The 15,169-nt window shown below is 37.6% G+C and overlaps 1 protein-coding gene across 14 annotated transcripts in view; it reads left to right on the top strand.

Annotated features, from left to right (window-relative positions):
- NCALD (neurocalcin delta) overlaps positions 1-15,169 on the top strand; it is a 370,180-nt gene that overhangs the window by 287,656 nt on the left and 67,355 nt on the right. The window contains exon 1 of one of the 14 annotated variants that reach the window (XM_025450976.3): positions 1,990-2,199. The exons of the other annotated variants lie outside the window; for them this stretch is intronic. The gene's annotated coding sequence lies outside the window, so the exon portion shown is untranslated. Of the gene's footprint in view, positions 1-1,989; positions 2,200-15,169 lie in introns of those variants that run through there. 14 annotated transcript variants of the gene reach the window in all.

Below are 15,169 nucleotides of genomic sequence, written 5' to 3'. Positions count from 1 at the left end.
ATTGAGAACTTCTTATTTCAGAGGACATCACCTTTTGGCAGAGCTTGGTACTGCAGCTTTACTCAGATGCTGGAGCTGCAGAACGAGAACACGTTGCTCAGGCAGCCAAGGATCTGGAATCAGAAGGATCATAAAACAGGCAGCTCCGAGGACATGGGGCCCTGGAAAATCTGGAAAGACATGCTCTCTCTCTTTCCTTCCCATTCCACTCATTACTATGATATGCATTTCTGAACAAAGACCCAGAACTATAACTGAAAAAACTGCAAAATTGTGAATTGTGGCTGTTGCTGAAATCTGCCCCTGTAAGCAAATGGATAAAAACAGAAACTCAAGAGGAGCTGGAAGAAAAGATATCGTCAAAAAACCCCATAAGAATCCACACTGATGTTCTGAGACCATGCTAGTGATGGAAAGAAATACAAGAAACATGGGGGTAGTGGCGAGACATCTCATCCCACTTAGATGGACATTGGGTTCAATTAACCACTTGTTCTTGTGCCCAAAGGTAAATTCCCAACTGTCATGTCTCTGAAATCACTAAAGCACTGCAGCTTGATTTTACTTTTGCACTGCTATAGCTAATAGCTTCAGGAAAATAACTTTTCAAATATAAACGTATCTTTTCTTCCAGTTGGGGCTGGGACAGAAGTAAAAGAAAAGGAAGCTGGAATAGAAGGATTTTATAGCCACATTTTGGACATTAGTCTTTGTTCAACAAGAACCAATTTCTGACAATGAAGAAATTTCATTCTTTGAGAGTGGCACAAATGTAATCTGCTTAGGTGGTTTAGCTTCCATTTATATTTTGTAGTACTCCGGGAGCAACTCTTTTTTTTTTTTTTTTGTAAGAGCCAGAATGGAAATCCTTGTAACACTAGCATGGAAGGGTCCTTCAGGTTCTGAGAGTAATCTCCTTCCCTCTGCCTTTTAGCCCTTTTGCCCTTTGAATGAGTATACATTTTCTGCATGTATTTTTCATAGTACTTTCCTGTGGACTTCATTTCACTTTGTTTAATTGGCTTTCTGTTAATTGAGAGGGAGGATGAAGTAGGAAATAAGCATGTGTGAGAAGTGAGAAATAAGCAGGGATTGTCCTAAAGGAAATGAAGCTGAAGTTAGGAAATGTGCAGGACCGTCCCTCTATACTGCTGCTCTAGGCTTTCACGGCACTTTGTGTTTGTGGGGCATTGCCCATTTACTCCCTGCTGAGCCCCAAAGGGCTGTGGAGGAGAGCATTCAGGAGGAGAGGATTTGGCACCTGTTCGGTGACCTCAATGCAAGGGTCTAAAAGCATTTTAAATGTACTCACGAGGTGTTTTAATGTGGTACTGTTTTGCTACTTTGGTCATCGTTCTTGCATGGACATTTTACAGTGCAGGACTCCGGAATTCATCAGCCAAGTTTCTCCCCTTGGTGTCAGAGTCCTTAGATTCTCTCATCCGACCCTGGGCCTGGGCCACTACCCCCATGTTTCTTGTATTTCTTTCCATCACTAGCATGGTCTCAGAACATCAGTGTGGATTCTTATGGGGTTTTTTGACGATATCTTTTCTTCCAGCTCCTCTTGAGTTTCTGTTTTTATCCATTTGCTTACAGAGAGCTTTAATTAGCTCAGAAAACTTCCCCCAGAATTTTTCAGTTTCTTTCCTTCTGTTCTGGAGGGAGAGAGACACGCTCCATGCTGGTGATAACGAGACCAGTGGGAACTTACTTAGGGTGGCATGCATTTTCCTGCGAGGAACTAGAAAGAACAGACACCAGTCTTCAAGAGGAGAGTTGTAGGCATGCTTGAGTCACAACTTCGGAGGCTGAGGTTGTCGGGGAGCTGTCCGTGATGATTGTGGGGTGCGTGTGTGTACACACACATCCCCTACAGTGACAGATGACCTATTGAAATAATTTCAGAGCTGTTCTCTGGTTGCTACGACAACCAATGCTCTCTTGGCTTTCATCTGGCCATGTGACAGGGACTTTGACGTCAGCTGGAGGCAGACTCTGTGGCTGAGTCCACACAGTCAAAGGCCCGGGAGAAGCTGGTGGATGCGGCCGCGCCTCCTGCGGCTGCTCTGCGCCTGCTCTGCGCCTGCTCCTGCTCCTGCTCCTGCTCCTGCTCCTGCTCCTGCTCTGCCCGCCGCCGCCGCCGCCTCCCGGGGCGCAGAGCATGGACTGTTAAATCCTGCGCTTCTTTTGTGTGAGGTAATTAGTCGGCTTTATATACAATAGTTAGATGTTTATAGATTATTGCGGTTTTCCCCTCTCTTTTACCTCCTACAAGTTTGTCTTCATGAGCAATTATTGTTGTACCAGGGGAAAAAATGTGAAGCAGATTCTAGTTGCTAATTTTGTGCGGAGTCTCTGGAATTTGGTTAAATTTGGATTAATGTTCTCTAAAGTAAAGTTAAAATATAATCGCCCTTCTTGCTCAACACTTGCTAACATGACATTATTCAGAGATACGGATTTTGCAGCTTGAGCCAAATATTCCCCGTTGAATTCCAGGAATCCTCCCTTCAGCATTGTTTTGGGTTTCAAGACTCCAGCATAGTCTTGCAATATGTTGCTAACTGTTTTGTGTTTTTTTAAATTGTTACCCATTCTGAATCAGCCTAGAATAGTTTGGAATTTGGTTTCTAGCTTGCTTGCAACATGCATAATTAGCAACAATAGACACAGTGGGGAAAGAACATTATACTTTGAAACAAAAGTTGGGGTTTTTTCTTGTAAATAGGGTATTCTGAAAATACCAGGGAAACTGTCAACAGCTTCCTGTTTAGAGAAAAATAATCTAGAATATGCCAAAGAAGTTGGGGTGGAACCTCTTATGTATGTGTGCATGCAGTTGCTTTTTGGTTGTTAAAGCAAAGTGCACATTGTCAGTGTCTTCCTCTGCAAATTCAGCAGTGGAAGAGAATGGCATTGGATAGTCTTCACCGAGGAGTCCTGTAAGCTGTTCTTCTATTTAAGAACTGAAATATTGCCCACAGAAGGAAATGATAGCACTAAATCTGGATTATCATTGGTAGATGTTATTTTAATTCAAATACAGATATAGTCACTAATATTTGCTCTCAATTTTGAATGAATAATTTGATGACTGTGATTAATAAGGCCTTTTATCTCCTTATTCCTATTGCAGTAAACAATGCAAATTGTTTTATTTGCCTTTTTATAGTTCATTTTTCCCCAAGTTTAGTAATTTTGGATTTTCTATCATTGCACGCAGACTGAATGATTTTGTAGCTTGTAATTCAAAGAAAACCCTGGCATTTAAGTTAATCAAAGCCTGCCTTTATAACCAGGTTTCTAAATCTTACAAATTCAACAGGAAAAATAGGCAAATTTTAGGGCAGCACATGTAATGTACCTATTATTTTGTTGGATAGAAAATAATGGTTTAACTGTGTATATGAATAATATATATTTTGTGATATATGTATTATATTTCAATGTAATGCAAGAATATATTGTTGTTATTTTTTATATTCTTTATTAGTTTTAAAATTCTGATTGCATTTATTTTTTTCTTGGAGATGAGAATTTTGAACAGTATTTGGTTTCAGTGATAAGTGAATAACTGAGTGCATTAATAATTTTTCAGTAGTTTTCAATGACTGAATATTCATTGAACTGACTGGCATTTGATAAGTCTATTTTGGGTCAGAGTCCTCATGGAGGATTTTCCAAAAAGTCTAATGTGCTTACAGTCCAGGCATATCTACTGAGGCATCATTTCGTCATTTAATTTATCTCATAATTACACTAACTCAGAGGCCACACTCTTAACACCCCCTAGAAATATGTTAATTGATTTTTAACATTTTAAATAAGATGAACAGAACCAGTAGCATGTCATTTAAAAATACTATCTTTGATGGAGTACTTTGATGTTTGCTTCTTTTATGAAAAATAAGTAATTGTCATTATAGCTTAGATAGCAAAGATTTCTTTTTATCTCCCTTTATGATGTTTTAAATGAAAGTTCTTAAATGACTATTTCAATGCCCTTATAAAATACACTGGATTTCAGCAGTGTGGCATATAAGAGAACAAGTCTGTTGATGGCAAAATGTCATGATAAAGTTTATCACTAGGAGAGAAACCTATGCCATGACCTCAGAGATACTCTAGAATCTACAGGTTTTTTCTTGTGGCAAAATGAAAAAAAAAATTACTCTCATCACAGTCATCTACTTAAAGCAGTGAGACTGTGCTGATTTCAAGGTCAAGTTTGTTTCAGCTTCAAAAGATAGCAAAGAATGATTCGCATTGAAATCTGGTTGTTCTTTGTGTACAGTTTCGGGTTGTTGTTGTTGTTGTTGTTTTTTAACATTTTTGGTGTCATGGGCTTCTTTGGCAACCTGGAAAGCCTATAGACTTCTCAGAATGATGCTTTTAAATGTTAACTTATTCTTAAATAATACAAGCTAGCAGCAGGTATAGCTATCATAATTTTGAAGTAGTAATGAGTGTAAAAGATATTTCAGAATATCTATACTGACTATAACGTGATGTGAGAATATCCGTGATTTCTCTTGGTGACAAAATCACAGGTACTGTGGTTTGTAGCCTACATTTTAATTAAAAGAAATGCTAAATTTCAGTTTGAGACTGATGAAACTCAAAGTGTAATGTTTTTCCCATCCGAGTTCTTGGATCCTCTTGAATTCTATCCACCCTTGAGTTAAATGATATGTGAGCAAGTGATGCCAAAAGGTTTCAGAACTGCATCAGACAAAACACACACCATTTCCACATTCAGTTACACATCTGATTTTATTCTGTAAATGTGTGAATTTCACAGTATTCTCAAATTTCTGTGTGAAAAGGGATGATATATCCAGACAGCTACCAAACTAGAACTTTTGTTTATTTTCCAATCCATAGGCATTCTTATGTTACATGGATTGGGAAACTCTTACCTCATTAGATAGGAGTGAAGAGGAAAGACTCATAGTGTTAATGCAAGTTATTCAAGTTAAAACCATGGATCACAGAAGTAAGACTAAAGCTAGTTACAGAACAGCCTTTATTCACTCAGGGAAAATAAGCTAGTAGTACTCAGATGAAGAACACAGGATGTTATGTGAGGTCACTAGAGAGCTTATGTAACTTTCTAGTGTAAAATAAAGCACATACGTGTGTGAATCTATAAGTTGGGTACTCAGAATAGAACCTGCTAGTTTATCTACCAGAAGTCTCCAGGATGGATCACATTCAAAATGAAATGCGAATTAGAGACATTTTCCAAGTAATTTGAACTCAGAATCATATTTTACTTATTGTATATTTAAGAACATTACAGGAGGTATTAATATTATGGTTTAGCATGACTATATAAGCAATTGTCTCATTCTCACGTCACTTTGAATTTGCAGAAAATATTGCCTGATTTTCTTCTCCGACCAACTAGGTAGCTTTGCAGTTGGTTGGCTGATGTCATGTATCATTCATTACCTTTCCAGCTCTGCCTTTAGATTGTCCAAAGCCACTCTTTCTATTACATCAGCATCTCCCATCTCAGCGTCAGAGAATTGGAGCTGTGACATTTTGTACAAGCTGTTGTCTAAACTCAATCCAAATCCCTAACATTTGAAATGGAAGCTTAGCAATTTGCCTTCATGTGTTCTTGGGAAATTATGAAAGATGATTTTTCTCAAACATTTTTTATTCATTGGACAAGAAAAGAACACCTGCTTGGGGGTCTTTGAGTCTCTGAGGCAACTTAACAAAGAAACTTAGAAAAAGTCTAAAATCTCTGACTTCCAGCTGTATTGTTTGCTTCTTTGATGGCAGGTGTTTGAAATTTTAAGTTCAGAAAGGAATGTGCCATTACTCTTCATGAAATCAACTGTTATTTGAATGGTGCCCCATGATGGAAATCCAACTAGAAATAGCATTCCAGAATATAGTATTTTTTATTGTCTCCAGAAGTGATGCCATAAAAGTTAGTGCTCATTAAGACTTTGATATAAAAATTATATGATAAATATTTAAATTCACTGGAGCCATGTTCTTCAAACTAAAGACGGTCTGTTCTTTTTATCTCTTCAATGAACCTTAGTTTTTTGGGACATATTTCTATAAATGCCTTTAATTAGAGACACAGCATCTCTTTAAAATCTAGTTTACACTCATGTAAAACATACTTAGTGAATATTAAAGTTCTATATTTGATTTGCAGGAAAGTAATCTCTAATTGGAATGATATTCAGCTGCTGCTTGTCCTAATATAAGGATCGTTCATATTTTCTGAATTCTGTTTCAATGACTGCAGGAGAACCAAAGGCTGCATATTGCTTTTATGCAGGGATGAATCTTTTAAAGGATGATTCTAGATTTTCTTTACTTTTATGAATTTAAACCCTATCCATCAGAGGCAAATGTTGAGAAGTGTTATATTCTTTGGCTATCTGCTCAGCTCACTCCCACAGACTTTCATGTGATTCATACAACTAAAACCACAACCAATTTTGTGACCATATTTACACCATCCTCAGAGATAAAAAATAGCATCCTACAAAAGTTATCCCATCCTCCTCCTTCCCAGGCATTAGGTGCCACAGGAGGCAAGCATTTATCAATTGGTACTGCATCCACAGTATTATAGGAAGCACTTTGGGCCCCTCCCTCACACAGTCTTTGAGTGATATATGCCACTGGCATAAAGAACTCAGATTACTTTATGGACTTCTCATTTTTGTTTCCTTGAGCTTTTATTCAAACATTCAGTCTTTCATACATTCAACAAGTTTTGCATACCTACTGTGTGCCAGGCATTATCCTAGACACCGGGATACTATGGTGAAGAAGACAGGCAAGGTCCCTAACATCGTGGAACTTATAGTCCACTTTTAGGGAACCTATATATATCAACAGACAAAGTTTCTTCCTAATGGCCATGCTGACCAGTGTAGTCAAAGCAGAGAATTATCTTTAAAAACAAACAAGCAAACAAACATCAAAACAAAAGAGACAAGCAAACAACTGGAAGCCATTAGATTTTACACCTGAGTTAAACCTTAGAAGAGGCATTCTTCAGCTGGTGAACAGCCAACCTAATTTGTTAAGCAATCTGTTCATATCAGTGTTCAGTATTCCAGATCAGTATTCCCAGCCCTATTCTCAGTGGGCCAAAGGCTATCTGTCTTCTAATTACGAAGAAAATGAGACTGGTACTAACTGACCTAAAGAATGATTATCTTTTAGGCAAATATGCTGTATTATGCAAATAAGAAGAGCCATTTTAAGAAAGGAATCCTTAAGTTAGTGGTGCCCAAATGCTGTGACCCTTGAACAACATGGTGGCTAGGGGTGCCAACCTCCCCTGAAGTCAAAAATCCAAATATAACTTTTGACTCCCCCAAAACTTAACTGTTAATACCCTAAATTGACCAGAAGTCTCACCAATAGTATAAACAATTAGCACATATTAGTATATGTATTTTATAGTGTATTTTTATAATAAAGTAACCTAGAGAAAAGAAAATCATAAGGAAAATGGTTACAGTACTATACTGTATTTATTAGAAAAAAAGATACATGTGTATGGGATGCCTGGGTGGCTCAATGGTGAGCATCTGCCTTTGGCTCAGGGTGTGATCCAGGACTGGGGATTGAGTCCCATATCAGGATCCCTGCAGGGAGCCTGCTTCTCCCTCTGCCTATGTCTCTGCCTCTCTCCCTCTCACGAATAAATAAGTCTTTTAAAAAAAAAATACATGTATAACTGGACCCCTACACAGTTCAAACCCATGTTCTTCAAGGGTTAACTCTATCTTATCTTCCCTGTACTAATCCAGTCAAGATAAGCTTACTGCTATAATAAACAATCCCAATGGCATAATGCCATTCATTTTTCATTCACCTGCAAATCAGATTTAGGAGAAAGGTTTTTTTTTTTTTTTTTTTTTTAAGATTTATTTACTTGGGAGAGACAGAGAGAAAACATGAGTGGGGGAGGGGCAGAGGGAGAGGGAGAGAATCTCAAGTAGACTCCCCATTGAGCATGGAGCCAGGTCTGGAGCTCCATCTCACAACCTTGAGGTTATGACCTGAGCCAAAATCAAGAATCGGATGCTTAACTAACTGAGCCATCCAGGTACCCCTAGGAGAAAGATTTTATTCCACACAGTTATCCAAGAATTCAGTCTTCTATTTAGTTAAAATAATCTGGGGAAAATCCTACATCTATCACTTGCAGATGTTACTTTGGGCAAGTTATTGAAGTCACAGTTTTCCAGTCACCTGGATAATATAAGTGCCTACCTTATTGGTTTTTAAGTCAACTTAATTGGCTTAGTAAGTGACAGGTATTAGGTATTCAATAATGTGAACTGTCATCATTATTTTCTACCTCTGGTAGTGCTGCCACTACCACCATTTCCCCAGAAACCATGAAGTACCACTGCCCGAGGTGGAGTGGGTGTCTCCCTGGTATTATGATAGTAGCTAACATATAGGGAGCTAGATAGACTTCTAAGCTCTTTTCAAAATAACTAGTTTTTCTTCACAGGATCCCAATTATATAATTGAGGAAACTGAGGCACAGAGAGCTTAAGCAAACTGTCCAGTGTTACACAAGAATATATAACAGAGTTCTAGGTATCTGGCCCTAGAGTCCTGGCTCTTTATTCACTGTGCTATATTGCCTTTCAAGCTGGAATATATTTTATTTTCCCTATAGGTAACATGTGATAGCAGATTGTACTCTCCAAAATTGGCCATATAATTATATCTACTTCCACGTACTCTTCTAGAATCTTGGCACTCAACATAAAGAGCTGGAATCTGTTGGCCTCTCCTTGAACCTACATGGGCTTATGATTAGTCTAACTGGTAGAGCACAGTGGAAACAATGGTAGGTGACTTCCAAGGTTGGATCATCAAAAGATGCAATTTCTTTGTCTCTGAGGTATTCTTTGTATCTCTCACACATAACATTTGCTCTTGGAAATCAGCTGCCATGTTGTGAGGGAGCCCAGACCAAAACGGAGAGGCCATGTGTGTTTCAGCCAACACCTGCAGCTTAGGCCATAACGAATAGCCAGCACCAACCACCACCAGATCTATGAGTGGGCAAGCTTTCATAGGAATCCAGACCCTGGCTCTTAGGTCCCCCTATTTCCCCTATTCCTCCTGATACCAAGTGGACCAGAGATGAGCTATCCCTGCTGAACCCTAAATTGCAGATTCATGAACAAAATAAAAATTATTGTTGTTTTAAGTCTACAAATTTTGGTATTATCTCTTAAGCAGCCAGAGTAACTGGAACATTAAGGGTAATTAGATGTGACTAAAATACCTGTATAAGGGACTAAACTTCAGGTACATGGAACTTAAGTAGGTTTTTATGATTTGGGATAAGTACCTAACCTAATTAAAAGAATTTCTAGAGGAAAATGTATTTGAGTTACCAAATTACAAATGAGCATTAAGTACACACCTTGTTTGTAAATTCAGAACAGTGTCCTACATATTAATGCTTTTGCTGGTTCCAGAAGAACAGAACTTGACTGTATGCCTTAGAAAAATCTCCCTCATTGCTTCTGCTGCCTGAGACCCTTTCTGACAGACAGTCTGTGTGGACAGCAGTACTGATGCTATTTTTCCCTTGGTTACTGCTTAGTCCTTCTTATCTGCTTTTGTCTCCCTTGCTCACACCTACTCTGTCTAATCTACTGCCTCGTTTTCTATTGTTAGACCCTGCTGTCTTCTTGACACTCTCTTTTGGCTCATTTCCAATGCTTCTAAGCCTATTTTTCTGCTTTAATGGTTTACAGTAAAGCTAGGGAATTCCTCTTGGCCAGGTAAGATTTAGCTCATTCAGCAAAGTCTTCTTACAAAGCTGCCAAAATGGCAACTGTCCCATTGGCTTGTGGCTCCATGTGTTGGTCAAACCTAGCACTTGGAGTACTGAGAAATGTAGCCCTTACATCCTCACTCAAAGAGACACTGCTGGGATGCTTGGGTGGCTCAGCAGTCGAGCATCTGCCTTCGGCTCAGGGTGTGATCCCAGGATCTGGGATCAAGTTCCTCATCGGGCTCCTTGCAGGGAGCCTGCTTCTCCTTCTGCCTGCATCTCTGCCTCTCCCTGTGTGTCTCTCATAAATAAATAAAAAATCTTTTAAAAAAAGAGAGACACTGCTCTCTTGTGCTGCAGAGAAACCAATACCTGTTTTTTTCTTCTCGCTTACTTAAATGTCACCCTATCCTGATGGTTTTCTCACCTTCCTTTAATTGGTTTTTTCACTCATTCATGTATTCATTCAATACAGAATTAATAAATTCTATATAGTGGCCCTGTTGTTCTCCACCTATAGAAAGATTTTTTGTGTCCAAGGACTGGTAAGGTGCCTCCAGTTGTCTCTCATTTGCTTACCATTGATACCAGGCAGATGTGGTCCAATGATCCAACTGTTTCAATAATCAACACATGTCCCACTTTGTTCAAGATGTTCTAGCTAAGTAGGATACATCAAGCATAATACAGGACCAGCTAGTTTTTGAAAAGGTTATAGTCCAACTGGGGAGGCTGGACAGCATATGCATCTGAAATTGAAGAAGCTGTGTCTTGGTTACAACCTCTCATAATGCCCCAGGTAGTGCTCAGCACATTGTATCTAGTCATTAAATCTTTGGTAAGTGACTAATGAATAGATTAACCCTAGAAGGATATTGAGAGGCATCTTCCTTCAGGAAGGAATTAAGCTTTGAACTGAATCTTAAAGGATGGAGAATATTTGGCATGACCACAGAAGTGAAAGGATCATCCACAAGTAACAAACAGCATGGGTAATAGGAATTGACACCCATCTGGGATTGAGAAAACATTTGGGAAAAGGAAAAAAAAAAAAAAAAACATATAATACCTAAGGTGGGTCAGTGGGGATCTAGAATTTATTAATTTAAGGTAAGCTGGATTTGATCAGATAGATAACAGGAAGCTAGTGAAAGTTTGGGAAGAGGTAAGTGATGTACGTGTCAAATAGTGTTATACTATTTTAATAACCCTGTTTACTTTTGCTTCATACAGCTTATTTTAAAATCCCAAATATGTGTTAAGTGCTTCCTTTTTCTCATAGAAAAGTTCTAACTTTTTAAACTAAAAAAATGTGAGTTATCTTTTGCCCTCAATGCTGCGAGAGTGGCCCTTTTAACTTTAGCCAGGCGATATCTGTAGGGAGAGCTATGTAACTTCATAGTTTTAAGACTATAATCTGTTTTTAGCAAAGTCATATTTTACATAAAACTCAAGCCAGCCGAAAAATTGAAGCCTTCCTAACATTTTCCATAGAATTATACTATAGTGATCATTGATATTCATAATGAAACCCCTAGGATATTGCACCATTATTCTGATGTCTTTTAATGAGTCATCAATGAAAGACTAAATTATAGTCAGTGATGTTTTAGTTGTAAGTACATTTCTTTTTTTTTTTAAAGATTTTATTTATTTATTCCTGAGAGACACACAGAGAGAGAGAGAGAGAGGCAGAGACACAGGCAGAGGGAGAAGCAGGCTCCACGCAGGGAGCCCAACGTGGGACTGGATCCTGGATCTCCAGGATCACACCCTGGGTGGAAGGCGGCGCTAAACCGCTGAGCCACCCGGGCTGCCCAGTACATTTCTAATCTTTGAAAATTGGCCATCAGTGTATGTGTTTGGCAACTATCAGAATGATTTCTTGTTTTTGTTTTTGTTTTTTTTTTAAGTAGGCTTTATGCAACGTGGGGCTCAAACTCCCTGAGATCAAGAGTCCCATGCTCTACCGACTGAGCCAGCCAGGCGCTCCACTATCAGAATGTTCTTAATCAGAGTATCACAATCTCAAGAAAAATATTGTAAATTATACATACAGATGTGTGTAGAATATATATTTTTAGTGTATGTATATTAGTATTACATATGTATATATTTATATAATATATATATTTATACACACACAATAAAAGAGTAACAAAAACATCATTTGTTAATCCTTCTAGTGAAATGTGAATTCACATATTGATATTGGTTATAACTTTGCCTCTGCCCCCTGTAGGTTAGTACTGTCCCTAAGGTCCAGTGCCTGCCAGGAATTGAATCTGTGATATAGTTGTTAAGTCTCCAATTAAATATAGATTTTATTTTATTTTATTTATTTATTTTTAAATACAGATTTTAAACCAGTTGAGGACAGAGAGTAGATTATCTCCACCTCCGACAGAGAGTAAAGTCTATGCTTTACGTTTACACAACATGACTCGCCACTGCTGCTAGCGACTGTGCATGTTTGGAAATCAATTCTGTTTACTGAGCCCATTGCACACATTAATGCTTCTTGCTACCTCCTGGCTACTCAGCAGTGAATGGCCACGGAACATTTGGTGATCCCTGAACTCTCTTCCAAGGCCAATTGCTGGGGGCAGTTAACTCAAACCATTCACTCTCTTGAGGATCTACTTTATAAGGAAACTGAGCAGAAGTTTAACTGCAAGTTATAATTTTCATGAAATTATTTTCTGGCATATCCAGAAGTTGTTTACACAAAATAGAAGCTATTTAAGAAAGAGGCAACCTCTGGTCCAAATTTCATTTTGTAAAATAACTATCATTAAAATCTGCTAAATTGGGGTACCTGAGTGGCTCAATGGTTGAGCATCTGCCTTTGGCTCAGGTCGTGATCCTGGGGTCTTGGGATCAAGTCCCACATCTGGCTTCCCACAGGGAGCCTACTTTTCCCTCTGCCTGTGTCTCTGCCTCTCACTCTGTGTCTCTCAGGAATAAATAAATAAAAATTTTTCAAAAATCTTCTATATTCATCTCCAAAAATGTTAGCCAACTTCCAACTTTAAAAGCCCAATCCATTGTTCTTCAGAAAAGAGTTGACTTCTTCCTCTGGCCCTCAAAACAGCCTCACAGTTAATACCAAGACTGACCGAGATGGCTTACTGCTCTGTCAGCATCCCTCCCGGGAGGATTACTTTGTTAAAATCACAAAGGGTCTTGTAAAAGGTACAAAACTTAGTTGTGTTACAGGTTGACAAAAATATACTAATCTATAAAAATATACTGTTAAAAAAAAAAAGGAAAGGTCTCACTGAAATCACATTAAATCATGTCTGGGTTTAAGAAACAGGAAATTTTTTATTGTGGTAAAATACACATAACAAAAATTAACCTAAAAATTTCAACAGTTTTAAGTGTATAATTCAGTGACATTAAACACATTCATGTTGTGCAACCATGAACACCATACCTTTCCAGCAATTTTCATCTTCCCAAATTGAAGTTCTGTACCCATTATACACTAACTCCCCACCTCCCCACATCCCAGGCCTTGCTAATGACCATTTAACTTTCTTTAAGAGGTACATTTTAAGGAAGTTTGAAATAAACCTATAATTTTTCTTTCCCTTGTATACACTCTTCAATTAGTAAAATCTCTGTTAAAAGTCCCCAAATAACTGGGAGATTCTTAGGTTTACAAGTGGGCAAAGTTTATGCAGAGTTCCATGATGTAGAGGTTTCAGTTATACAGTGGAGATGATGGATTGAAACCTGTTTTCCAAACCACCTATTTAAATCCTATTCAGTACCATTTTTGCATAATTATTTGGCTCGCCACTTTGATTATCAAAAATAAAATCATTTAACCTGAGACTTTCTGGTCCCAGTGATCTACTCAAATAGTCTTCTACTAATGCTCATTTTAAGTAACTTAAGTATAGAATAATACATGTTTATGGTAAAACGTTTGGACAATATAAAAGAACATAAAGAAAGAAATCCTCTCTTAATATTCTACTGCCTAAAGTAGCCACAATTAATATTTTCAAGTTAAAAAGCATTATAATTCATTTTACTTTATTTTAACAGAAGAAAAAGAACTCTGAAATAAACTTGAGGATTTGAACTTCAGATGATTTCTTTAAAGCAGGAATTATTGGATTCTAATGAAATTGAATTAAAAATTAAAAATTAAAAATTTTAAATCAATCAAATAGAAAGAGATTGGGGAATCAACATTTCTTAAAAACTAATTGTTTCTTAATGGGTATATAGGTTTATATTTTCAGTTAGTTAAAACTTAGTTAACCATCTCATGAAGATCTGAAAAGACCATAGATAATCAAACAAAAATACCTTTGGGAAAATAAAATGTTTTTAACCAGAGTTCGAAACTTAATTTCACCCTTAGGAATATTCTCCTGGGAAAAAAAAAAAAAAAACTAGATAAAAAGCATAATCTATAAGAAACATCATCCATGAAGTTACAAACCTCTTTCAAAGGGGAAAATAAATCATACAATGGGGAAGCAGTTATTTTACCCAGTGAACTAGAACTCACAGAGATTTTAGAGGAATTCACTGTATTTATTGACCCTCTCCCTTGATCACAGAGGCTTAACTTTATGTGCTTCAGACACCAGTGTTTTTTATATTCCATTTATTAAATTCAAACTATATTTTGATTTGCTTCATATTGAGACTTGACTGCCTTTTATGGTTATTTTTTTAAAAGATTTGTATTTATTTATTCATGAGAGACACAGAGAGAGGGACAGAGACATAGGCAAAGGGAGAAGCAGGCTTCCCATAGGGAGCCCAATGTGGGACTCCATCCCAGGACCCCGGGATCACGACCTGAGCCAAAGGCAGACGCTCAATCACTAAGCCACCCAGGTACTCCAACCTTTTATGAATATTTATCTTCCTAGCATTTCTTATTTTCTTTCTCTTCTCTGGTTGACCTGAAGAAACTTAAATCTTAAGTACATATGTGGTGTGTCAACGTTTGCTTCTTGATTCTTAAGTATCCAGTAGGTCTTGATAACCATTTGTTTGTTGAAGAGTCTTCATTCTCCTGTTTCCTAATTCAGACTAAATAGGCTATTTCACTGGTATATCTTTCCATCAGAACTGGATTATTTCCATGATTTCGAGGTCTACCTACTTCTTGGATTCATTTTCAATTTTTCTAGAATATATTTCTAAGTTGGTCCCTCAAAACAGCAGACCTGCTAACTCCTTGTAAATTTCATTTTGCCCTTATAATTGAAAAACTAGATTCAAAATAATTTTCCACCATTTTATGGGCTTTGCTCTAATGTGTTCTAGCAAACTGAAAAGCAGATGCAAAGTCTGCTGCCATTCTCTTCACAGGTGGCTCTTTTATTCCCTCCC

The sequence above is a fragment of the Canis lupus genome, chromosome 13, assembly GCF_003254725.2.
Source record: "Canis lupus dingo isolate Sandy chromosome 13, ASM325472v2, whole genome shotgun sequence".
Taxonomy (NCBI): domain Eukaryota; kingdom Metazoa; phylum Chordata; class Mammalia; order Carnivora; family Canidae; genus Canis; species Canis lupus.
This window is presented reverse-complemented; position numbering and strand designations above follow the sequence as displayed.